We start from the raw sequence: 27,007 nt of genomic DNA, 5'->3' as shown, positions 1-27,007 counted from the left end.
GTGATATACTGGGCAGTGGAGGTAGGTGGTATACTGGGCAGTGTAGTGGAGGTAGGTGGTATACTGGGCAGTGTAGTGGAGGTAGGGAATATACTGGGCAGTGGAGGTAGGTGGTATACTGGGCAGTTGAGGTAGGTGGTATACTGGGCAGTGTAGTGGAGGTAGGTGATATACTGGGCAGTGGAAGTAGGTGATATACTGGGCAGTGTAGTGGAGGTAGGTGGTATACTGGGCAGTGGAGGTAGGTGATATACTGGGCAGTATAGCGGATATACTGGGCAGTGAAGGTAGGTGATATACTGGGCAGTGTAGTGGAGATAGGTGATATACTGGGCAGTGGAGGTAGGTGGTATACTGGGCAGTGTAGTGGAGGTAGGTGATATACTGGGCAGTGAAAGTAGGTGATATACTGGGCAGTGTAGTGGAGGTAGGTGGTATACTGGGCAGTGGAGGTAGGTGGTATACTGGGCAGTATAGCGGAGGTAGGTGGTATACTGGGCAGTGTAGGTAGGTGATATACTGGGCAGTGTAGTGGAGGTAGGTGATATACTGAGCAGTGGAGGTAGATGATATACTGGGCAGTGCTGTGGAGGTAGGTGATATACTGGGCAGTGGAGGTAGGTGGTATACTGGGCAGTAGAGATTAGGTGGTATACAGGGCAGTGGAGGTAGGTGATATACTGGACAGTGTAGTGGAGATAGGTGATATAGTGGGCAGTGTAGTGGAGGTAGGTGATATACTGTGCAGTGTAGTGGAGCTAGGTGATATACTGGGCAGTGGAGGTAGGTGGTATACTGGGCAGTGGAGGTAGGTGATATACTGGGCAGTGGAAGTAGGTGATATACTGGGCAGTGTAGTGGAGGTAGGTGGTATACTGGACAGTGGAGGTAGGTGATATACCGGGCAGTGTAGTGGAGGTAGTTGATATAGTGGGCAGAGGAGGTGGGTGATATACTGGGCAGTGGAGGTAGGTGGTATACTGGGCAGTGGAGGTAGGTGGTATACTGGGCAGTGTAGTGGAGGTAGGTGGTATACTGGGCAGTGGAGGTAGGTGATATACTGGGCAGTGCAGTGGAGGTAGGTGGTATACTGGGCAGTGTAGGAGATATAGGTGATATACTGGGCAGTGGAGGTAGGTGATATACTGGGCAGTGTAGTGGAGGTAGGTGATATACTGGGCAGTGCAGTGGAGGTAGGTGGTATACTGGGCAGTGGAGATAAGTGATATACTGGGCAGTGTAGGGGAGGTAGGTGGTATACTGGGCAGTGGAGATAAGTGATATACTGGGCAGTGTAGTGGAGGTAGGTGATATACTGGGCAGTGGAGATAGGTGATATACTGGCAGTGTAGTGGAGGTAGGTGATATACTGGCAGTGTAGTGGAGGTAGGTGGTATACTGGGCAGTGGAGGTAGGTGATATACTGGGCAGAGGAGGTAGGTGATATACTGGGCAGTGGAGGTAGGTGGTATACTGGGCACTGGCAGTGTAGTGGAGCTAGGTGATATACTGGGCAGTGGAGGTAGGTGGTATACTGGGCAGTGGAGGTAGGTGGTATACTGGGCAGTGTAGTGGAGGTAGGTGATATACTGGGCAGTGGAAGTAGGTGATATACTGGGCAGTATAGCGGATATACTGGGCAGTGAAGGTAGGTGATATACTGGGCAGTGTAGTGGACATAGGTGATATACTGGGCAGTGGAGGTAGGTGGTATACTGGGCAGTGTAGTGGAGGTAGGTGATATACTGGGCAGTGAAAGTAGGTGATATACTGGGCAGTGTAGTGGAGGTAGGTGGTATACTGGGCAGTGGAGGTAGGTGGTATACTGGGCAGTATAGCGGAGGTAGGTGGTATACTGAGCAGTGGAGGTAGATGATATACTGGGCAGTGCTGTGGAGGTAGGTGATATACTGGGCAGTGGAGGTAGGTGGTATACTGGGCAGTAGAGATTAGGTGGTATACAGGGCAGTGGAGGTAGGTGATATACTGGACAGTGTAGTGGAGATAGGTGATATAGTGGGCAGTGTAGTGGAGGTAGGTGATATACTGTGCAGTGTAGTGGAGCTAGGTGATATACTGGGCAGTGGAGGTAGGTGGTATACTGGGCAGTGGAGGTAGGTGGTATACTGGGCAGTGTAGTGGAGGTAGGTGATATACTGGGCAGTGGAAGTAGGTGATATACTGGGCAGTGTAGTGGAGGTAGGTGGTATACTGGGCAGTGGAGGTAGGTGATATACTGGGCAGTATAGCGGATATACTGGGCAGTGAAGGTAGGTGATATACTGGGCAGTGTAGTGGAGATAGGTGATATACTGGGCAGTGGAGGTAGGTGGTATACTGGGCAGTGTAGTGGAGGTAGGTGATATACTGGGCAGTGAAAGTAGGTGATATACTGGGCAGTGTAGTGGAGGTAGGTGGTATACTGGGCAGTGGAGATAGGTGGTATACTGGGCAGTATAGCGGAGGTAGGTGGTATACTGAGCAGTGGAGGTAGATGATATACTGGGCAGTGCTGTGGAGGTAGGTGATATACTGGGCAGTGGAGGTAGGTGGTATACTGGGCAGTAGAGATTAGGTGGTATACAGGGCAGTGGAGGTAGGTGATATACTAGACAGTGTAGTGGAGATAGGTGATATAGTGGGCAGTGTAGTGGAGGTAGGTGATATACTGGGCAGTGGAGGTAGGTGGTATACTGGGCAGTGGAGGTAGGTGATATACTGGCAGTGTAGTGAGGTAGGTGATATACTGGGCAGTGGAAGTAGGTGATATACTGGCAGTGTAGTGGAGGTAGGTGATATACTGGCAGTGTAGTGGAGGTAGGTGATATACTGGCAGTGTAGTGGAGGTAGGTGATATACTGGGCACTGGCAGTGTAGTGGAGGTAGGTGATATACTGGCAGTGTAGTGGAGGTAGGTGATATACTGGGCAGTGAAAGTAGGTGATATACTGGGCAGTGTAGTGGAGGTAGGTGGTATACTGGGCAGTGGAGGTAGGTGGTATACTGGGCAGCATAGCGGAGGTAGGTGGTATACTGGGCAGTGTAGGTAGGTGATATACTGGGCAGTGTAGTGGAGGTAGGTGATATACTGAGCAGTGGAGGTAGATGATATACTGGGCAGTGCTGTGGAGGTAGGTGATATACTGGGCAGTGGAGGTAGGTGGTATACTGGGCAGTAGAGATTAGGTGGTATACAGGGCAGTGGAGGTAGGTGATATACTGGACAGTGTAGTGGAGATAGGTGATATAGTGGGCAGTGTAGTGGAGGTAGGTGATATACTGTGCAGTGTAGTGGAGCTAGGTGATATACTGGGCAGTGGAGGTAGGTGGTATACTGGGTAGTGTAGTGGAGGTAGGTGATATACTGGGCAGTGGAAGTAGGTGATATACTGGGCAGTGTAGTGGAGGTAGGTGGTATACTGGGCAGTGGAGGTAGGTGATATACTGGGCAGTATAGCGGATATACTGGGCAGTGAAGGTAGGTGATATACTGGGCAGTGTAGTGGAGATAGGTGATATACTGGGCAGTGGAGGTAGGTGGTATACTGGGCAGTGTAGTGGAGGTAGGTGATATACTGGGCAGTGAAAGTAGGTGATATACTGGGCAGTGTAGTGGAGGTAGGTGGTATACTGGGCAGTGGAGGTAGGTGGTATACTGGGCAGTATAGCGGAGGTAGGTGGTATACTGAGCAGTGGAGGTAGATGATATACTGGGCAGTGCTGTGGAGGTAGGTGATATACTGGGCAGTGGAGGTAGGTGGTATACTGGGCAGTAGAGAATAGGTGGTATACAGGGCAGTGGAGGTAGGTGATATACTGGACAGTGTAGTGGAGATAGGTGATATAGTGGGCAGTGTAGTGGAGGTAGGTGATATACTGGGCAGTGGAGGTAGGTGGTATACTGGGCAGTGGAGGTAGGTGATATACTGGCAGTGTAGTGAGGTAGGTGATATACTGGGCAGTGGAAGTAGGTGATATACTGGCAGTGTAGTGGAGCTAGGTGATATACTGGCAGTGTAGTGGAGGTAGGTGATATACTGGCAGTGTAGTGGAGGTAGGTGATATACTGGCAGTGTAGTGGAGGTAGGTGATATACTGGCAGTGTAGTGGAGGTAGGTGATATACTGGGCACTGGCAGTGTAGTGGAGGTAGGTGATATACTGGCAGTGTAGTGGAGGTAGGTGATATACTGGCAGTGTAGTGGAGGTAGGTGATATACTGGCAGTGTAGTGGAGGTAGGTGATATACTGGCAGTGTAGTGGAGGTAGGTGATATACTGGCAGTGTAGTGGAGGTAGGTGGTATTCTGGGCACTGGCAGTGTAGTGGAGGTAGGTGATATACTGGCAGTGTAGTGGAGGTAGGTGATATACTGGGCAGTGCAGTGGAGGTAGGTGGTATACTGGGCAGTGGAGGTAGGTGGTATACTGGGCACTGGCAGTGTAGTGGAGGTAGGTGATATACTGGCAGTGTAGTGGAGGTAGGTGGTATTCTGGGCAGTGGAGGTAGGTGATATACTGGCAGTGTAGTGGAGGTAGGTGGTATACTGGGCAGTGGAGGTAGGTGATATACTGGCAGTGTAGTGGAGGTAGGTGGTATTCTGGGCAGTGGAGGTAGGTGATATACTGGCAGTGTAGTGGAGGTAGGTGGTATACTGGGCAGTGGAGGTAGGTGATATACTGGCAGTGTAGTGGAGGTAGGTGGTATTCTGGGCAGTGGAGGTAGGTGATATACTGGCAGTGTAGTGGAGGTAGGTGATATACTGGCAGTGTAGTGGAGGTAGGTGATATACTGAGCAGTGGAGGTAGATGATATACTGGGCAGTGCTGTGGAGGTAGGTGATATACTGGGCAGTGGAGGTAGGTGGTATACTGGGCAGTAGAGATTAGGTGGTATACAGGGCAGTGGAGGTAGGTGATATACTGGACAGTGTAGTGGAGATAGGTGATATAGTGGGCAGTGTAGTGGAGGTAGGTGATATACTGTGCAGTGTAGTGGAGCTAGGTGATATACTGGGCAGTGGAGGTAGGTGGTATACTGGGCAGTGTAGTGGAGGTAGGTGATATACTGGGCAGTGGAAGTAGGTGATATACTGGGCAGTGTAGTGGAGGTAGGTGGTATACTGGGCAGTGGAGGTAGGTGATATACTGGGCAGTATAGCGGATATACTGGGCAGTGAAGGTAGGTGATATACTGGGCAGTGTAGTGGAGATAGGTGATATACTGGGCAGTGGAGGTAGGTGGTATACTGGGCAGTGTAGTGGAGGTAGGTGATATACTGGGCAGTGAAAGTAGGTGATATACTGGGCAGTGTAGTGGAGGTAGGTGGTATACTGGGCAGTGGAGGTAGGTGGTATACTGGGCAGTATAGCGGAGGTAGGTGGTATACTGAGCAGTGGAGGTAGATGATATACTGGGCAGTGCTGTGGAGGTAGGTGATATACTGGGCAGTGGAGGTAGGTGGTATACTGGGCAGTAGAGAATAGGTGGTATACAGGGCAGTGGAGGTAGGTGATATACTGGACAGTGTAGTGGAGATAGGTGATATAGTGGGCAGTGTAGTGGAGGTAGGTGATATACTGGGCAGTGGAGGTAGGTGGTATACTGGGCAGTGGAGGTAGGTGATATACTGGCAGTGTAGTGAGGTAGGTGATATACTGGGCAGTGGAAGTAGGTGATATACTGGCAGTGTAGTGGAGCTAGGTGATATACTGGCAGTGTAGTGGAGGTAGGTGATATACTGGCAGTGTAGTGGAGGTAGGTGATATACTGGCAGTGTAGTGGAGGTAGGTGATATACTGGCAGTGTAGTGGAGGTAGGTGATATACTGGGCACTGGCAGTGTAGTGGAGGTAGGTGATATACTGGCAGTGTAGTGGAGGTAGGTGATATACTGGCAGTGTAGTGGAGGTAGGTGATATACTGGCAGTGTAGTGGAGGTAGGTGATATACTGGCAGTGTAGTGGAGGTAGGTGGTATACTGGGCAGTGGAGGTAGGTGATATACTGGCAGTGTAGTGGAGGTAGGTGGTATTCTGGGCAGTGGAGGTAGGTGATATACTGGCAGTGTAGTGAGGTAGGTGATATACTGGGCAGTGGAAGTAGGTGATATACTGGCAGTGTAGTGGAGCTAGGTGATATACTGGCAGTGTAGTGGAGGTAGGTGATATACTGGCAGTGTAGTGGAGGTAGGTGATATACTGGCAGTGTAGTGGAGGTAGGTGGTATACTGGGCAGTGGAGGTAGGTGATATACTGGCAGTGTAGTGGAGCTAGGTGATATACTGGCAGTGTAGTGGAGGTAGGTGATATACTGGCAGTGTAGTGGAGGTAGGTGATATACTGGCAGTGTAGTGGAGGTAGGTGATATACTGGGCACTGGCAGTGTAGTGGAGGTAGGTGATATACTGGCAGTGTAGTGGAGGTAGGTGATATACTGGCAGTGTAGTGGAGGTAGGTGATATACTGGCAGTGTAGTGGAGGTAGGTGATATACTGGCAGTGTAGTGGAGGTAGGTGGTATACTGGGCAGTGGAGGTAGGTGATATACTGGCAGTGTAGTGGAGGTAGGTGATATACTGGCAGTGTAGTGGAGGTAGGTGATATACTGGCAGTGTAGTGGAGGTAGGTGATATACTGGCAGTGTAGTGGAGGTAGGTGATAGATATATGTGAGATAAGTGCTGGATAGGGCACACACAGATGATGATGTCAGGCAGGCGGGTGTGTGTGTGTACCTGGCAGGAATGCAGAGCCCGGGGGGGTACAGCCACCTCCCTCCCGTCCTGGCACAGAAGGGGTCAGTGCCTGGTCTCTCCCACAGCTAGTCCCACCCCCGGCTCCCTCCTCTCCGGCCTCCGCCTCCTCCTCCTCCCGGCTCCCTCCCCGTCACTTCTCCCGAGAGCTGCTGGGACTGGGAGCGGATGCTGCTGCCGCGGAGACCGCACCGCACCTGAGCGCCCTGTGCTGGCATGTGTGCCCCCCAGACGCCCGGGACCCGGACTGCTGCTCCGGCACAGCGACCCGTCCTCTACCCGGGCTCTCCGGGATTTCCCGGCATGGAGTAGATCTCGCTGCACCGGGCTGGATGTGGGTGATCTGCTGGAAGCGACCTGATCCTGAGGGATTCTCTGCCCTGGACTCTACCTGAGGGATACACTGATTCGGACTCTTGCTGAGGGATCCCCTGACCTGGACTGTCCCTGAGGAACCCCCTGACCTGGACTGTCCCTGAGGAACCCCCTGACCTGGACTGTCCCTGAGGAACCCCCTGACCTGGACTGTCCCTGAGGAACCCCCTGACCTGGACTGTCCCTGAGGAACCCCCTGACCTGGACTGTCCCTGAGTGATCCCTTGACCTGGACTGTCCCTGAGGGATCCCTTGACCTGGACTGTCCCTGAGGGATCCCTTGACCTGGACTGCCCCCGGAGAGATCCCTTGACCTGGACTGCCCCCGGAGAGATCCCTTGCCCTGGACTGTCCCTGAGGGATCCCTTGACCAGGACTGTCCCTGAGGGATCCTTTGACCTGGACTGTCCCTGAGGGATCCCTTGACCTGGACTGTCCCTGAGGGATCCCTTGACCTGGACTGTCCCTGAGGGATCCTTTGACCTGGACTGTCCCTGAGGGATTCCTTGACCTGGACTGTCCCTGAGGGATCCCTTGACCTGGACTGTCCCTGAGGGATCCTTTGACCTGGACTGTCCCTGAGGGATCCCTTGACCTGGACTGTCCCTGAGGGATCCTTTGACCTGGACTGTCCCTGAGGGATCCCTGGATTTGGATTTACAATAAGGGATGTACCCTGGGATCCAGTACAGGTCCTATGGGCACAGTGAGTACGTGTCCCAGGTAGGAGACCTGTAATAATAATCCCCATCTCCCAGCCTCAGTTATAATGTATCTGAAGGTCCCGCAGCCCGGGTGCTGATTACACCCTGTACAGCGGCTCTGTCACAATTACAGTTATTCGTTTTATTTATGTTATTATTTGTCGAAGAAAATTGTACATTGCTACAGATAGTTTTGGTGCTGTCCTAAGCGGTAACCACTGTACCGAGATTCCCCCATTCATGTCTATATTTTACATTTTTTTATACTAATTTATTTCTGCTATTACCTATGGTACTTGGTGCTGGGACTTATCCCTGGTTCTGGGACTGTGTGTGTGTTAGGAGGTGCTCCCTGGTTCTGGGACTGTGTGTGTGTTAGGAGGTGCTCCCTGGTTCTGGGACTGTGTGTGTGTTAGGAGGTGCTCCCTGGTTCTGGGACTGTGTGTGTGTTAGGAGGTGCTCCCTGGTTCTGGGACTGTGTGTGTGTTAGGAGGTGCTCCCTGGTTCTGGGACTGTGTGTGTGTGGAGGGGCTCCCTGGTTCTGGGACTGTGTGTATGGAGGGGCTCCCTGGTTCTGGGACTGTGTGTGTGTGTGGAGGTGCTCCCTGGTTCTGGGACTGTGTGTTAGGAGGTGCTCCCTGGTTCTGGGACTGTGTGTGTTAGGAGGTGCTCCCTGGTTCTGGGACTGTGTGTATGGAGGTGCTCCCTGGTTCTGGGACTGTGTGTGTGTTAGGAGGTGCTCCCTGGTTCTGGGACTGTGTGTGTTAGGAGGTGCTCCCTGGTTCTGGGACTGTGTGTGTGGAGGTGCTCCCTGGTTCTGGGACTGTGTGTGTGTTAGGAGGTGCTCCCTGGTTCTGGGACTGTGTGTTAGGAGCTGCTCCCTGGTTCTGGGACTGTGTGTTAGGAGGTGCTCCCTGGTTCTGGGACTGTGTGTTAGGAGGTGCTCCCTGGTTCTGGGACTGTGTGTGTGTTAGGAGGTGCTCCCTGGTTCTGGGACTGTGTGTGTGGAGGTGCTCCCTGGTTCTGGGACTGTGTGTTAGGAGGTGCTCCCTGGTTCTGGGACTGTGTGTGTGTTAGGAGGTGCTCCCTGGTTCTGGGACTGTGTGTGTGTTAGGAGGTGCTCCCTGGTTCTGGGACTGTGTGTGTTAGGAGGTGCTCTCTGGTTCTGGGACTGTGTGTGTGGAGGTGCTCCCTGGTTCTGGGACTGTGTGTGTGTTAGGAGGTGCTCTCTGGTTCTGGGACTGTGTGTGTGTGTTAGGAGGGGCTCCCTGGTTCTGGGACTGTGTGTGTGTTAGGAGGTGCTCCCTGGTTCTTGGACTGTGTGTGTGGAGGGGCTCCCTGGTGCTGGGACTGTGTGTGTGGAGGGGCTCCCTGGTGCTGGGACTGTGTGTGTGGAGGGGCTCCCTGGTGCTGGGACTGTGTGGAGGAGCTCCCTGGTGCTGGGACTGTGTGGAGGAGCTCCCTGGTGCTGGGACTGTGTGGAGGTGCTCCCTGGTTCTGGGACTGTGTGGGGGCGCTCCCTGGTGTTGGGACTGTGTGGAGGCGCTCGCTGGTTCTGGGACTGTGTGGGGGCGCTCCCTGGTTCTGGGACTGTGTGTTGAGGTGCTCCCTGGTTCTGGGACTGTGTGGGGGCGCTCCCTGGTTCTGGGACTGTGTGTTGAGGTGCTCCCTGGTTCTGGGACTGTGTGGGGGCGCTCCCTGGTTCTGGGACTGTGTGTTGAGGTGCTCCCTGGTTCTGGGACTGTGTGGGGGCGCTCCCTGGTTCTGGGACTGTGTGTTGAGGTGCTCCCTGGTTCTGGGACTGTGTGTGTGGGGGTGCTCCCTGGGGCTGGGAGTGTGTGGGGACTGATCCCTGGGGCTGGGACTGTGTGCGGGGACTGATCCCTGGGGCTGCGCAGATGGTGGGATGTTACAGGCGGGGAGGAAGAGCCAGATCTGCCCGGGGTTAGACATTTAGTTGTGTTGTTATCTCTGTGTGTCCTGGTGCTGTAAGGTTACAGCAGCTTCTGCAATACACCAGCTTGTGACATAGGTGACAAGACATGCTGGAACTTGTAGTTCCGCATCAGCTGGGTGCCGAATATATTCTATATGCAGCACTATAATTTAAGAACAGTACAGCTGTTTGGCAGTAGATTTAATATTAGATAGTGATAATTAATTTAATGAAAGTGTATCATGGGCTACATCTGAGTTCTGCATAGAGATCTCACTTTGAGGAGGGCACTCTGAGACAAAGGCGGTCACTTTCCTGCCATGCCGCTTGTCATATCTGATTTTCTTTTGCCCGGGGGCAGAGATCACCCCCAGCCCCATGCCAGCAGCCAGTTGTGCATTGTTTGAAGTCTTTCTCAGGTCTAGACTGTATCTCTGCAGGGTCCTGGCAGACAATTCCAGGGAAAGAAGAAACTATTGCACATTTGCAATTCCAGCCTCCCCCCTCTCTGTGGTATCCTGTGGCTTCCCAGGCCCTGGTAGCAGTGGGGGATGGCAGGCTAGAGGTGTGTGTGCCTGTCTAGTAGAGGGCCGGTGTGATTTCTGGGGCCCCTTTCAGTCAGTATGAGAGGGGCAGACACACAGGACGGTTAAAGTCTGCATCGTTTTATAGCTCAGGACTGTCCCTGATATGTCAGCGGAGAGAGGGGGGGGGGGGCGATTATATGGGTCTTCTGTATTCCTGGTCACCCCAACCCCGGCAGCATTGGCGTCATCCTTCCAATCAGTCTATAGGGAGAGCTGTGCCACAGACACTGCGAGGAAGCTGCTGCAGGGTCCGCTCTGTAATCTGGGGACTGTAAGGCCTTGTATGTCCCTTATGGACAGTTAGCAACTAGTTCCCTGTAAACGAGGTAGATTAAGGCCCAACAAGTAGGGTGCGGAGGTCTCGGTGAGGGCGCCTGTCATTTCCTACATCTATTTATGTGCGTTTGGCATATTTAAGATCCGCCGATGCTCAGTACGTGAAGGGTTAAAGACGGGCAGTTTTTGGTCTGTGCCAGGCTCGCGGTAGATGGGATGGTGCAATGTGCTGCAGCGCTCTGCAGACACAGAAAGCCGGATAATTAGTAAGTTATGGGCACAAGTGTTAGGCTGAGGCACTCCTCTCCTGTTCTGACTATAATAACTGGCCAATATGAATTATTATAGATCAGCTGTATAATAGCTCAATATAGATGTTAAAAAAAATAAAAATAAAATAATAATATATATAATATATTTATTTGCTTGATGTTTAAGCATTTGTTATGCAGTGAGACACTACGGATGATCAGGGGGGTGTCTGGGTGTACACGATGGGGTCATCTCCTGGCTGTAAATCTGAGCGGTTGGCTGATGAGCAATGTCGCCCTATCCAGCGTCTCACTTTATAGCGTCAGACTTTTAGTGCCCGTTCAAGAGAAGGTGATTTGCCCCTGAGCGCCGTCCTGGGAGGCGGGAGAACCAGGCAGAGCGCTACCACACTGCCCCTCAGCATCATGGGAGGAGGATTATAGAGACCCCCTTTTGGCTGTAGGTGGATAAATGGGACTGGAGAGTATTTGGGGAGCACTGCAGTAAATATTTGAGGAGCTGGGGGGGTGGAGGAATACTGTAGTTTCTGTAAGGGATTGGTTGATGAGGAGCGTGTCAGTAGGGGCATTGCCATAACTCCTCTGGGTGCTGGGAGACCGGGATATGGACGGGGCTTAGTGAATGAGGAAGAGATGTAAAAAGCTTTTGGGGGTCCCTAAATGACCTACTGAGCCGTTCTCACCCTAGTGGGTAATTAGCAGCGGCTAGACAAAACTGTCTGCCCACGGTCCGGTATAGCGGCTAATATATTATTTATTATATTTACATGGCGCCACAAGTGTTCCGCATTGCCTTACATAGTACATGAATAAATCAGTAACCAGTGACTTAATACAATACAAAGCAGGACATGTATAATAAACATTGCTATATTAGCGACCATTACGCCCACATAAGCAGCCAAGTGTTAGTTGCCCTAGTGGGGAGTAAGAGATAAATTAAATTACAGTAGGGAGAAACACAAGAGGGTAGAGGGCCCTGCTCGAAAGAGCTTACATTCTATATAAGGGAGGGGCAGACAAACAGGAGAGACACAGATGGGGTAGGCGGGGAGGAACGTAATGATGAAGTAATGGGTCTTAAGAGCGCGTTTGAATGATTGTAGAGAGGTGCAATTTAGCTGCGCACAAAGGTAGCAAAACTGTCTGAGATCCGGTGGAGCAGCTGGGTCACTACCCGCACGAATGGCGCCAGTTAGTGCCGTTGGAAAATGGCAGCACTCATCTGTACCGACGTGCCGATGATGAGTCCATTGGTTGTGGCTGTCTGGTCGCTGTTGTGCTGCGCACTCTTAGGTGACGGCCCACACCCCCCGTCAGACGCAATACGGCAGCGTATGATATATTGTTAGCAAGACGGAGGACAGGATAGGGAAAGGAGGGTGAGCGAGTCCGGTAAATGGGGGTGCTAATACATTGTAAGATACCAGGAGACCCCCACATATTAGGACCTTTATGTCTGTTTATTAAAGCGCATTAAGGGCCTGATTCAGAGCCGCTCGTAAGCGGCCGCTCGTTCGTTCCGAGCGATGTTTGCACAACAGCGCATGCGTACGGATCGTAATACGCATGCGCGAACCAGTCAGTGTGGCCGAAAATCGTTTGTTCGCTAAATAGCGAATGCCTGCTACTTTGAGTGACAGGAGGAGGCGTATGTGGGTGGTAACAGAGGAAGGTGCTTGAAAACGGGGAGTGGAGATCCGAACGCAGGCGTGCTTAAAGGTCAAAACGGGCGTTTTAAGGGTGTGCATAATTAATACAGCAGCGTCATTGACCACGTCACTGGGTTATTTGCTAGTCAGAACTGCTCGCATGATTGCGGTAGGAAAAAGCAACCACAAGAATAGCGAGCAGCTCATACGCTGGTCGATGTACTCGATTAATAAATAGCGGACATGACGTCGGATGCGAGCGGCCAGGGGGCGTAGTTATCCAAAAAACTACGCAAGTTTTGTTCGCTCGTTCAGACATAGAGGCGTGAACAGACCGCACAGAGCGAACGGTTCATTTGAATAGCCACCCCTATTTTCCTGAACGAGTGAGCGCAAATAGCGTCCGGCTCTGAATCAGGCCCTAAGTTCCCCCGTTAGCTCTTTTCTGTTGCTATGTACCACTATGCAATCACAATTCTTAGTATATTTACTTAGCCCAGCGTGGAAATCGCGCTTGTCCTGGCAAATACAATTGCTTATAATCAGGGGCAGAAGTATGGGAGACAATGGAGGCGCCTGCCGCCGGGCGCCAGAACTGAAGGGGCACCTCCTCCATAACCCACAATATATTCACCCCATTTAGGGCTGTAAATATGGGGGATAGGGGGGCACTAAATTATAACTTGCCTCCGGGTGTCTGGGGTGAACTTACGCTACTGCTTATAATGGAGAGGATTTACCGGTGGCTAAATAAGGGCGATGAGTCCCAATTAATAAACACATACAGCGCAGAAGGGGCATTGCGCCATGGCCAGGTGCGGCACGGAGGGAGCCGGGATTATCGTAGCACTGCACAATATCTGACCACTATTCTAATTCGTTGACCGTGACCCGGGGTCAGATACAAGGTCAGAAAACTTACCCCAGTCTTTCTAAAACCTGTCATTGTTTTATCGTCGGTGCTCTTAACCACTGGGCTGCCGTTCATGTTTTGGGTTAAGGGACCCTAAGGAATGTCTTATATAGAACGTTTATTACTCCCCATCCAATGGGCTGGTGGGACTGATGAATCCGATAGTGATGGGACTTGTTTGTATGAGGAGACAAAATGTGCGGAAAATGGAGTTTTTGGAATTGTAGCAAATGTGTAATATCATAAAACGGGCACTTTGGGGTGGTCCGATCTCCCACTACCCGGCTGCCCATCTCCCTGGTCCAGTGGTCAGACTGGGGTGAGGATTGGGATGGTTGGGTCTGGTCAGAGGATGAGCCAGCACTCGGGCCGATAGAGGTGACCACAGCTTCCGCCTGTGATGTCAGTAGGATGTTTGCTGCCTAATCATTATCGGGCACCCTAGTACCCGTGTCTATAAGACGGTCACCTTTGTGCTATGTGTACCTTCCTCTTACTGAGCAAGCTTACAGGCCCTATAGGTGCATGCCTATACAGAGGAATCCCTGTACAGAGGCGTACATCTATCTATCTAATATATGAACATACATTGATAATTACCCCTAGTATGTGAGCAGTGGTACTGTGTGGTTATCTATCTATACAATATATGACCAGACACTGAGAATTACCCCCTGCATGTGAGCAGTGATACTGTGTGGTTATCTATACAATATATGACCAGACATTGAGAATTACCCCTAGCATGTGAGCAGTGGTACTGTGCGGTTATCTATCTATACAATATATGACCAGACATTGAGAATTACCCCTAGCATGTGAGCAGTGGTACTGTGTGGTTATCTTTACAATATATGACCAGACACTGAGAATTACCCCCTGCATGTGAGCAGTGGTACTGTGTGGTTATCTATCTATACAATATATGACCAGACATTGAGAATTACCCCTAGCATGTGAGCAGTGGTACTGTGCGGTTATCTATCTATACAATATATGACCAGACATTGAGAATTACCCCTAGCATGTGAGCAGTGGTACTGTGCGGTTATCTATCTATACAATATATGACTAGACACTGAGAATTACCCCTAGCATGTGAGCAGTGGTACTGTGCGGTTATCTATACAATATATGACCAGACATTGAGAATTACCCCTAGCATGTGAGCAGTGGTACTGTGCAGTTATCTATCTATACAATATATGACCAGACATTGAGAATTACCCCTAGCATGTGAGCAGTGGTACTGTGGGGTTATCTATCTATACAATATATGACCAGACATTGAGAATTACCCCTAGCATGTGAGCAGTGGTACTGTGCGGTTATCTATCTATACAATATATGACCAGACATTGAGAATTACCCCTAGCATGTGAGCAGTGGTACTGTGCGGTTATCTATCTATACAATATATGACCAGACATTGAGAATTACCCCTAGCATGTGAGCAGTGGTACTGTGCGGTTATCTATCTATACAATATATGACCAGACATTGAGAATTACCCCTAGCATGTGAGCAGTGGTACTGTGCGGTTATCTATCTATACAATATATGACCAGACATTGAGAATTACCCCTAGCATGTGAGCAGTGGTACTGTGTGGTTATCCATTATCACAATAAATGAACCATCTGGGCTTTATAACGTAGTATTTATGAGAATGCCATTATAACCAAGTAATCCTGTCCTGCTCAGGATATGACCCATCCATGGCCCAACGTGTGATGTACTTACATGTGCCAGCCCTGCGCCTCTGGGTCCCTGGAAAATTATCTCAACACTTTTCCTCATCCAAACATTTCTACATGCTAAATTGGGCCAAAGTAAATCGCACCCTGATCTGCCTAAAAACACCCACTTGTGGCCAGCCTTTGCCCGCCTTGTGCAGAGCTCTGCCCCCCTTGTGGCCAGCCTTTGCCCGCCTTGTTCTGAGCTCTGCCCCTTTTGTGTCCTAGAACTCAGGACAGTTATGCCTCCCACATCTTTTGGACACTGTCCTTATGGCACCTTTGGACACGTAAGCCATCCAGGTTACTGTGCCATCCCTGGCCGTCCCCTGTGTACAAATCTTACCAGTCACCCAGTGCCCCTGTACAGAGCAAGGCTGGCAGACCGTCCGTCACCCTGGCAGCTGTCTTAGAGACGACCCTCACCCTAATAGGCCTTCAGACTGCAGATGCTTCACCTTGGTACTACAGGAGCTCTGAAATAAGGAATTGTCTGTGCTGTGGGAAGGCATTGCCATGTATACAGGCAATTATATTACATTACTACACATTTAAAGGTCATTTTTGTTCTGCGTGCTAGATGCAGGTCTCTAGTAGTACTCCATCATTTGGGATAACTAAACCTGATCAGGATTGTAGTGCTCTTAACCCCAATGAAATTATGTCATGTGAGCCGTCATGGATGCAACCGACCAGCAGCAAAGCGTCCCTGGACGCTTTTCTAAAATGTTGGAAACTGCGTCCTGTTAGGAGGGAGAAGCCTCAGGCAGTGACTGACAGCTGGGGAGACTTGATTTGCAGAAATGTGCAATGGGGATTGGATGATTCATTAATGTGGGCTGGGCCAGTGATGTCACAACAAGTGACATCAGGACATTGTCCTAAAAATGTGGAAGGAGTTACAGATGTGAGGAGAGTAACATGTATCTGTCCTATAGCTGGGGAATAGTTACAGCATAGCTATAAAATACATCTGCAACATTTATACTTCAGGACAATATTCGTCTCAAACATAGCAAGGAGTCATATAGGCGACGGGTGCAAGGTATTATACTGTAGACTGCTGCAAGAGGTATTATACTGTAGACTGCTGCAAGAGGTATTATACTGTAGACTGCTGCAAGAGGTATTATACTGTAGACTGCTGCAAGAAGTTATATAGTGCAGACAATGGTCGCAAGGAAATGTACAGGAGGTAGATGCGAGGAGTTGTACGGCGTCGGTTACGAGCTGTTGTACGGGCGACGGTTGCGAGGAGCTGTATAGGAGTCTGTTGCGAGGAAACGTTTGGCCAATGGTTGCCAGGAGACGTACGGGCGAGGGTTGCCAGGAGACGTACGGGCGAGGGTTGCCAGGAGACGTACGGGCGAGGGTTGCCAGGAGATTGCAGAAATAATTTTTACTTGTAGCAACTAAATCCCTGTAACAGGTCACAACTTTATATCATTTTACGTCAGCTCTTGTGGTTAGAGCTGTCTGTGGATGTTTCATGTGTAGATGCCAGTGTATATAAATGTGGCCTTTGGCGCAGCGCCATTGCGGCATGTTATAGATCTCGCCATAGGTAACATTACCCAATAGCTCAGCTCATGGCTGCAATTAGTGTCTTTGTATCCCAGCCTATGGCGAAGCATCACTGTATCTCGCTGCTTATTGTCTAGCACTAGGCCCAGGGCTGCATGGGTGCGCTCTGCCCCGTGCCATGGTCTGCTGGCCGCAGATGGGCGCTCCACTATGCTGATGGAACACTCTGCCCCGTTCCATGGTCTGCTGGCCGCAGATGGGCGCTCCGCTATGCTGATGGAACGCTCTGCCCCGTGCCATGGTCTGCTGGCCGCAGATGGGCGCTCCGCTATGCTGATGGAACGCTCTGCCCCATGTCATTGTCTGATGGGCGCTCCGCTATGCTGATGGAACGCTCTGCCCAGTGTCATTGTCTGATGGGCGCTCCGCTATGCTGATGGAATGCTCTGCCCCGTGTCATGGTCTGCTGGCCGCAGATGGGCGCTCTGCTATGCTGATGGAATGCTCTGCACCTTGTCATTGTCTGATGGGCGCTCCGCTACGCTGTTGGAACACTCTGCCCCGTGTCATTGTCTGATGGGCGCTCCGCTACGCTGATGGAACGCTCTGCCCCGTGTCATGGTCTGCTGGCCGCAGATGGGCGCTCCGCTACGCTGATGGAACGCTCTGCCCCGTGTCATGGTCTGCTGTCCGCAGATGGGCGCTCCACTATGCTGATGGAACACTCTGCCCCGTGTCATTGTCTGATGGGCGCTCCGCTATGCTGATGGAATGCTCTGCCCCGTGTCATGGTCTGCTGGCCGCAGATGGGCGCTCCGCTATGCTGATGGAACGCTCTGCCCCGTGTCATTGTCTGATGGGCGCTCCGCTACGCTGATGGAACGCTCTGCCCCGTGTCATTGTCTGATGGGCGCTCCGCTACGCTGATGGAACGCTCTGCCCCGTGTCATTGTCTGATGGGCGCTCCGCTATGCTGATGGAACGCTCTGCCCCGTGTCATGGTCTCCTGGCCGCAGATGGGCGCTCCGCTATGCTGATGGAACGCTCTGCCCCGTGTCATTGTCTGATGGGCGCTCCGCTATGCTGATGGAACGCTCTGCCCCTTGTCATTGTCTGATGGGCGCTCCGCTATGCTGATGGAATGCTCTGCCCCGTGTCATTGTCTGATGGGCGCTCCGCTATGCTGATGGAACGCTCTGCCCCGTGTCATGGTCTGCTGGCCGCAGATGGGCGCTCTGCTATGCTGATGGAACGCTCTGCCCCGTGTCATTGTCTGATGGGCGCTCCGCTACGCTGTTGGAACGCTCTTCCCCGTGTCATTGTCTGATGGGCGCTCCGCTACGCTGTTGGAACACTCTGCCCCGTGTCATTGTCTGATGGGCGCTCCACTATGCTGATGGAATGCTCTGCCCAGTGTCATTGTCTGATGGGCGCTCCGCTACGCTGTTGGAACGCTCTTCCCCGTGTCATTGTCTGATGGGCGCTCCGCTACGCTGTTGGAACACTCTGCCCCGTGTCATTGTCTGATGGGCGCTCCGCTACGCTGTTGGAACGCTCTGCCCCATGTCATTGTCTGATGGGCGCTCCGCTACGCTGTTGGAACGCTCTGCCCCATGTCATTGTCTGATGGGCGCTCCGCTACGCTGTTGGAACGCTCTGCACCGTGTCATTGTCTGATGGGCGCTCCGCTATGCTGTTGGAACGCTCTGCCCCGTGTCATTGTCTGATGGGCGCTCCGCTATGCTGTTGGAACGCTCTGCCCCGTGTCATTGTCTGATGGGCGCTCCGCTATGCTGTTGGAACGCTCTGCCCCGTGTCATTGTCTGATGGGCGCTCTGCTATGCTGATGGAACACTCTGCCCCGTGTCATTGTCTGATGGGCGCTCCGCTATGCTGATGGAACGCTCTGCCCCGTGTCATGGTCTGCTGGCCGCAGATGGGCGCTCCGCTATGCTGATGGAACGCTCTGCCCCGTGTCATGGTCTGCTGGCCGCAGATGGGCGCTCTGCTATGCTGATGGAACGCTCTGCCCCGTGTCATTGTCTGATGGGCGCTCCGCTATGCTGATGGAACGCTCTGCCCCGTGTCATGGTCTGCTGGCCGCAGATGGGCGCTCCGCTATGCTGATGGAACGCTCTGCCCCGTGTCATGGTCTGCTGGCCGCAGATGGGCGCTCTGCTATGCTGATGGAACGCTCTGCCCCATGTCATTGTCTGATGGGCGCTCCGCTACGCTGTTGGAACGCTCTTCCCCATGTCATTGTCTGATGGGCGCTCCGCTACGCTGTTGGAACACTCTGCCCCGTGTCATTGTCTGATGGGCGCTCCGCTACGCTGTTGGAACGCTCTTCCCCGTGTCATTGTCTGATGGGCGCTCCGCTACGCTGTTGGAACGCTCTGCCCCGTGTCATGGTCTCCTGGCTGCAGATGGGCGCTCCGCTACGCTGATGGAACGCTCTGCCCCGTATCATTGTCTGATGGGCGCTCCGCTATGCTGTTGGAACGCTCTGCACCGTGTCATTGTCTGATGTGCGCTCCGCTATGCTGTTGGAACGCTCTGCCCCGTATCATTGTCTGATGGGCGCTCCGCTACGCTGTTGGAACACTCTGCCCCGTGTCATGGTCTCCTGGCTGCAGATGGGCGCTCCGCTACTCTGATGGAACGCTCTGCCCGTATCATTGTCTGATGGGTGCTCCGCTATGCTGTTGGAACGCTCTGCCCCGTGTCATTGTCTGATGGGCGCTCCGCTATGCTGTTGGAACGCTCTGCCCCGTGTCATTGTCTGATGGGCGCTCCGCTATGCTGTTGGAACGCTCTGCCCCGTATCATTGTCTGATGGGCGCTCCGCTACGCTGTTGGAACACTCTGCCCCGTGTCATGGTCTCCTGGCTGCAGATGGGCGCTCCGCTACGCTGATGGAACGCTCTGCCCCGTATCATTGTCTGATGGGCGCTCTGCTATGCTGTTGGAACGCTCTGCCCCGTGTCATTGTCTGATGGGCGCTCCGCTATGCTGTTGGAACGCTCTGCCCCGTGTCATTGTCTGATGGGCGCTCTGCTATGCTGTTGGATCGCTCTGCCCCGTATCATTGTCTGATGGGCGCTCCGCTACGCTGTTGGAACACTCTGCCCCGTGTCATGGTCTCCTGGCTGCAGATGGGCGCTCCGCTACGCTGATGGAACGCTCTGCCCCGTATCATTGTCTGATGGGCGCTCCGCTATGCTGTTGGAACGCTCTGCCCCGTGTCATTGTCTGATGGGCGCTCTGCTATGCTGTTGGAACGCTCTGCCCCGTGTCATTGTCTGATGGGCGCTCCGCTATGCTGTTGGAAAGCTCTGCCCCGTATCATTGTCTGATGGGCGCTCCGCTACGCTGTTGGAACACTCTGCCCCGTGTCATGGTCTCCTGGCTGCAGATGGGCGCTCCGCTACGCTGATGGAACGCTCTGCCCCGTATCATTGTCTGATGGGCGCTCCGCTATGCTGTTGGAACGCTCTGCCCCGTGTCATTGTCTGATGGGCGCTCCGCTATGCTGTTGGAACGCTCTGCCCCGTATCATTGTCTGATGGGCGCTCCGCTACGCTGTTGGAACACTCTGCCCCGTGTCATGGTCTCCTGGCTGCAGATGGGCGCTCCGCTACGCTGATGGAACGCTCTGCCCCGTATCATTGTCTGATGGGCGCTCTGCTATGCTGTTGGAACGCTCTGCCCCGTGTCATTGTCTGATGGGCGCTCCGCTATGCTGTTGGAACGCTCTGCCCCGTGTCATTGTCTGATGGGCGCTCTGCTATGCTGTTGGATCGCTCTGCCCCGTATCATTGTCTGATGGGCGCTCCGCTACGCTGTTGGAACACTCTGCCCCGTGTCATGGTCTCCTGGCTGCAGATGGGCGCTCCGCTACGCTGATGGAACGCTCTGCCCCGTATCATTGTCTGATGGGCGCTCCGCTATGCTGTTGGAACGCTCTGCCCCGTGTCATTGTCTGATGGGCGCTCTGCTATGCTGTTGGAACGCTCTGCCCCGTGTCATTGTCTGATGGGCGCTCCGCTATGCTGTTGGAAAGCTCTGCCCCGTATCATTGTCTGATGGGCGCTCCGCTACGCTGTTGGAACACTCTGCCCCGTGTCATGGTCTCCTGGCTGCAGATGGGCGCTCCGCTACGCTGATGGAACGCTCTGCCCCGTATCATTGTCTGATGGGCGCTCCGCTATGCTGTTGGAACGCTCTGCCCCGTGTCATTGTCTGATGGGCGCTCCGCTATGCTGTTGGAACGCTCTGCCCCGTATCATTGTCTGATGGGCGCTCCGCTACGCTGTTGGAACACTCTGCCCCGTGTCATGGTCTCCTGGCTGCAGATGGGCGCTCCGCTACGCTGATGGAACGCTCTGCCCCGTATCATTGTCTGATGGGCGCTCCGCTATGCTGTTGGAACGCTCTGCCCCGTGTCATTGTCTGATGGGCGCTCCGCTATGCTGTTGGAACGCTCTGCCCCGTGTCATTGTCTGATGGGCGCTCCGCTATGCTGTTGGAAAGCTCTGCCCCGTATCATTGTCTGATGGGCGCTCCGCTACGCTGTTGGAACACTCTGCCCCGTGTCATGGTCTCCTGGCTGCAGATGGGCGCTCCGCTACGCTGATGGAACGCTCTGCCCCGTATCATTGTCTGATGGGCGCTCCGCTATGCTGTTGGAACGCTCTGCACCGTGTCATTGTCTGATGTGCGCTCCGCTATGCTGTTGGAGCGCTCTGCCCCGTATCATTGTCTGATGGGCGCTCCGCTATGCTGTTGGAACACTCTGCCCCGTGTCATGGTCTCCTGGCTGCAGATGGGCGCTCCGCTACGCTGATGGAACGCTCTGCCCCGTATCATTGTCTGATGGGCGCTCCGCTATGCTGTTGGAACGCTCTGCCCCGTGTCATTGTCTGATGGGCGCTCCGCTATGCTGTTGGAACGCTCTGCCCCGTGTCATTGTCTGATGGGCGCTCCGCTATGCTGATGGAACGCTCTGCCCCGTGTCATGGTCTGCTGGCCGCAGATGGGCGCTCCGCTATGCTGATGGAACGCTCTGCCCCGTGTCATGGTCTGCTGGCCGCAGATGGGCGCTCCGCTATGCTGATGGAACGCTCTGCCCCGTGTCATGGTCTGATGGGCGCTCTGCTATGCTGTTGGAACGCTCTGCACCGTGTCATTGTCTGATGGGCGCTCCGCTACGCTGATGGAACGCTCTGCTCCGTGTCATTGTCTGATGGGCGCTCCGCTATGCTGTTGGAACGCTCTGCCCCGTGTCATTGTCTGATGGGCGCTCCGCTATGCTGTTGGAACGCTCTGCCCCGTGTCATTGTCTGATGGGCGCTCCGCTATGCTGTTGGAACGCTCTGCCCCGTATCATTGTCTGATGGGCGCTCCGCTACGCTGTTGGAACGCTCTGCCCCGTGTCATTGTCTGATGTGCGCTCCGCTATGCTGTTGGAACGCTTTGCCCCGTATCATTGTCTGATGGGCGCTCCGCTATGCTGTTGGAACACTCTGCCCCGTGTCATGGTCTTCTGGCTGCAGATGGGCGCTCCGCTACGCTGATGGAACGCTCTGCCCCGTATCATTGTCTGATGGGCGCTCCGCTATGCTGTTGGAACGCTCTGCCCCGTGTCATTGTCTGATGGGCGCTCCGCTATGCTGTTGGAACGCTCTGCCCCGTATCATTGTCTGATGGGCGCTCCGCTATGCTGATGGAACGCTCTGCCCCGTGTCATGGTCTGCTGGCTGCAGATGGGCGCTCCGCTATTCTGATGGAACGCTCTGCCCCGTGTCATGGTCTGATGGGCGCTCAGCTATGCTGTTGGAACGCTCTGCACCGTGTCATTGTCAGATGGGCGCTCCGCTACGCTGATGGAACGCTCTGCCCCGTATCATTGTCTGATGGGCGCTCCGCTATGCTGTTGGAACGCTCTGCCCCGTGTCATTGTCTGATGGGCGCTCCGCTATGCTGTTGGAACGCTCTGCCCCGTATCATTGTCTGATGGGCGCTCCGCTACGCTGTTGGAACACTCTGCCCCGTGTCATGGTCTCCTGGCTGCAGATGGGCGCTCCGCTACGCTGATGGAACGCTCTGCCCCGTATCATTGTCTGATGGGCGCTCCGCTATGCTGTTGGAACGCTCTGCCCCGTGTCATTGTCTGATGGGCGCTCCGCTATGCTGTTGGAACGCTCTGCCCCGTATCATTGTCTGATGGGCGCTCCGCTACACTGTTGGAACACTCTGCCCCGTGTCATGGTCTCCTGGCTGCAGATGGGCGCTCCGCTACGCTGATGGAACGCTCTGCCCCGTATCATTGTCTGATGGGCGCTCCGCTACGCTGTTGGAACGCTCTGCAAAGTGGTTTTCTCTTCTGTTCGTAAACAAACATTTCCCTTCTCACTCCGCACAGTCTCCTGATCCTCATCTGTTCTTCATTTACTCCCAGCATTTGGACAGTAGTTTAAATCGGGCTTTTCAGGGGGGGCTCAAACACAAATGTTATGTTTGGCTGTATCCAGTCACAGCAAATATTTCTTCCCTTTTGTGTGTTTTTTTTCCTTGTGGCGGAAAGATGTGGAAAAGTAACTGTCGGCTACGCTTCATATCGTCTCCGTTATGGGCCCAGTGCGAGGAGCGTCGGATTTGTCCTGTCAGTTATATTCTACACTGCGCAATTTCGGGCAGATAGCACAACACGAGGGGTATTTCCATCGTTTTAACCGAGATCTAATTGCAATCAGGGTCACTAAAGGAAGCGGGGTCCTAGGCTTTATTTTCATGTCTCTCGGTTGCATTTTTTGTAGAACGTTCATCTGTTTTAATTTTAAAATTAGTTTTTTTTTTCCCTCCAATTAAAAAAAAAAAAAAAAGTACTTTTTAAGTGTGTAAAAAACCCAAAAACGCCAAGATCATCCGTGTGACGTTATTCACGCCCTGATAATCGCATATAATACATGTTTGTAGAGCATTTATAGCACATTTGTCATTTTGTGCTACGTTAGAGCAACCGGAACCTTTTTTTAGGTTGAAAATAATATTTAGGACACTTCGTCCTGTCCGTATGTGAAAGGCGTTTTGTGGGGCGGATATCTTGTTTCTACCTCGCTCCTAGGCCGCGCAGCTGCAGTATTTGCGCGTTGAGGTGTTGAATTTCTCCCATGATATAATATGGGGCCATTTTAAAAATAATATTTGAAAGAAAATTACCTTGAATGGTCCTTTGATCAGATTCCCTGATACTTAGATGCGCCTGCCCCCGGTCACTGTTATAGGAATAGGCCATAAATAACTGCATTGACTCCTGACTGTGGGGTCGTCTGTCTGGGATCCCTGTGGTTTTGCTACTTTTGGAAGTGTAGTTAGTGCCTCCTTCTTCAGCAATGCTGTAAGTGAATCCATTTTTATGAATATAGAACAAAATGGCTGCCTCCGCTGACTGGGCGAGCTAATGGTCTATTTACACCATTGGCAGAAAATAAAATGACACATGCTCTATTGGAACCTTTTTGCTAAATACATTCATCCCAAAAAAACATAGTACGTATACCATTGTCAGACTTGTCTGTAATTCATACATACTCCCTAAAAGTCACGTCAAACCGTAACATGCGTTCTATGTTTCAGATGGCTGATGTATAACAAAGGTACTCCAATGCATCTGAGTACCTTTTGTCATGCAGACTGAGCTGTAAGTTCTTGCGCTTGATATCTTCGCTACGTTTGTGTCATATTTATTGCCATGATTCGCCCACTGGCTGGCGCTGTTAATTACATGGTTTGATATAGATGCCATATAAAGCACATTTGTCTACTTGATTTAAAGTGTGATTATCGCCTCCCTAGAGCAGAGGCCTCCATTTTGTGGTCTGAACTGGGGACGAGTGACATTACTTCATGCCGCAGTGATGTTATTAGTGCCTAGTGGATTGCAGGGTTCTAGGTTTGGTTTTGCACACAAAATGGCCGCCTCCTGTGTGTAGACTGTGAGGTAATTTTGCTTCTACCTTGCACTCTAGTTGTGAGGTGTGTTGTAAAGCGGCCGGCGGGCGCAGGGCTGAGTAATCTGCAGCGTTCCTTCCTGTAGGATTCGACGGACATTATCTTGGAGGTTTGAAATGGCCGTCATTTATCACACATGCAGCTTCTATCAGCCACAGTGCTCTGCGGAGCGCTCTGCAGACCTAATGAGCAGCTGCGGGCTCTGCGCCTTTGCCTCTGGCTCACACAGCATTGGGCACTTACAGAGGAGCGATGGGGTCTCTGTAGGATACTTTGGAATCGAATTGGAAGCTCAGCCAAGGGAGCAAGGTGGCGAAAGCTTCTTTTTATCAATCACCAAGGAGCCCCCAGCCTGAGGAATGTGCCCGTTCTCTCTGCAGGAGACGTTCCGGCTCTGCTACTCTCTGGGAGATGGGCCGGCATCAGCCTCTGTGGTACAGACAAAACCCAGGCAAAGCTGCACATGGCATGCGCCCATAGGTGCCCTATAATATGAACCAATCTAAAGCACTGTCTCATCCAGTGACCTTCATGTTGCTCAGTAAGCCGCCATAGCCTGCAGCGCGTGTACATTTACATGGCAGGTGCCAATTCTTTAGCACGTGCTCCTGCCACCTTATGCATGTATATACGGTTTATAATCCTTCCCTGGTATTGCGCTTTGCTCGTTTTGCGTTTTTGATCTTTGCGGTTTGATGAAGCAGTTTGAGAACTACTTGTGGTAGGGGGAAAAAGACGCCATCTTTGTAAGTGGTTAGAATGATCCTTTTATTGGATATAAATATGGTCCTTGGTCCATGCTACAAGCTTGTGTCTTTTAACCAAGGGCCTGATTCAGACCCGTTCGCACGCAGCCGTCATCAGCCTGAGTATGCAAATCCCGCGATTGCTACTAAAACATTAGCATGCTCACTATGTCTTGCCGTGCGATCGCGGTGTGTATTTAGACACCCATCAGCTTACAACAAGACGCCCACTTTCCCTTAGTGATACACGTCATCTCCAGGAAGTGTATTAAACATCGGTAACATCGGCTGACATCAAACCCATATGCAGCACTTGTGGCTGACCCTACCCTACCGCAAGCACTGCGAGTGCTGTGTGTAATTCAGCCATGTGACGTGTACGCTGACGCTGCGTCTTTATTATGTACGCCCCTGAAACGGCGTTCAGAGGCACACACGCCTGCGTTTGCATCACCACACCCCCATTTCCATCGACCACCCCCTGTCACCACCCACAAACGGCTCGTCCTGTCACTCATGCTTGCGGAACGTCTATGTACAGGGTGTGAACGCTTCCCGATCGCATGGACTAGTTCACGCACGCGCCCTCTGTCTTGTACACATGCGCAGATTGCAAACAGCGGCAGGCTACGTGCGAACGCAGCCTACAAACGGGTCTGAATCAGGCCCCAAGGGTGATATTCTAGTAAGTAGGTTAATGAATATATATTTTATTAATGCATTTAAAGAGAATTGCTTTCACTTAATTCTGTATTACCAATGCAAGTTTAAACATGGATGCAATGAAGCCTTTCAGTGGTTATTGGGTGCTCTATGCACAGGTCACAAAGCCGTGCTCCTCGGTGCCATTGGCCCCTATATGGCGGTACAGTGCTGGTTGTGCCTATACAATGGGAATTGTGATCTATGCACTGTGCCTCGTGGCCGGGGAGGAGTGACGCCAGCACACACAACGTTCTCATAGTGGTAAATGTGGTCTCCGCCACGTCTGCGTATAATGTCATAAGTATAATTTCTTGTTCAATGCAAACAGTCGCTGTTGGCGTCATGTGCTGGGGGCAGAATTATGTAATGTCTCCGGCTATAGGGACATAACACTTGTAATAGCTAATAGCAAACATTCTGCACTCTGCAATTTACATAGTGAGCTTTTATTATTTATATTACATTGTTGTGAAAAGGGTGTGTGTGTGTGTGTGTGTGTGTGTGTGTGTGTGTGTATACTATGTATATGTGTGTGTGTGTGTGTGTGTGTGTATACTATGTATATATATGTGTGTGTGTGTATACTATGTATATATGTGTGTGTGTGTGTGTATACTATGTATATATGTGTGTGTGTGTATACTATGTATGTGTGTGTGTATATACTATGTATATGTGTGTGTGTGTGTGTGTATATACTATGTGTGTGTGTGTATATACTATGTATGTGTGTGTGTATACTATGTATATATGTGTGTGTATACTATGTATGTGTGTGTGTGTATACTATGTATATATGTGTGTGTATACTATGTATATA

At 52.0% G+C, this 27,007-nt stretch overlaps 1 protein-coding gene across 4 annotated transcripts in view; it reads left to right on the top strand.

Moving 5' to 3' along the window:
• The window catches only part of CDON (cell adhesion associated, oncogene regulated), a 220,354-nt gene that overhangs the window by 121,350 nt on the left and 71,997 nt on the right, over positions 1–27,007 (top strand). For 2 of the 4 annotated variants that reach the window (XM_088481768.1, XM_088481765.1), the window contains exon 1: positions 6,885–7,846. The exons of the other annotated variants lie outside the window; for them this stretch is intronic. The gene's annotated coding sequence lies outside the window, so the exon portion shown is untranslated. Of the gene's footprint in view, positions 1–6,884; positions 7,847–27,007 lie in introns of those variants that run through there. 4 annotated transcript variants of the gene reach the window in all.

This window comes from Taudactylus pleione, unplaced genomic scaffold, assembly GCF_031769625.1.
Source record: "Taudactylus pleione unplaced genomic scaffold, aTauple2 ptg000278l, whole genome shotgun sequence".
NCBI lineage: Eukaryota > Metazoa > Chordata > Amphibia > Anura > Myobatrachidae > Taudactylus > Taudactylus pleione.
The sequence above is the reverse complement of the archived record's forward strand: the minus strand, read 5'-3'. Positions and strand labels throughout refer to the sequence as shown.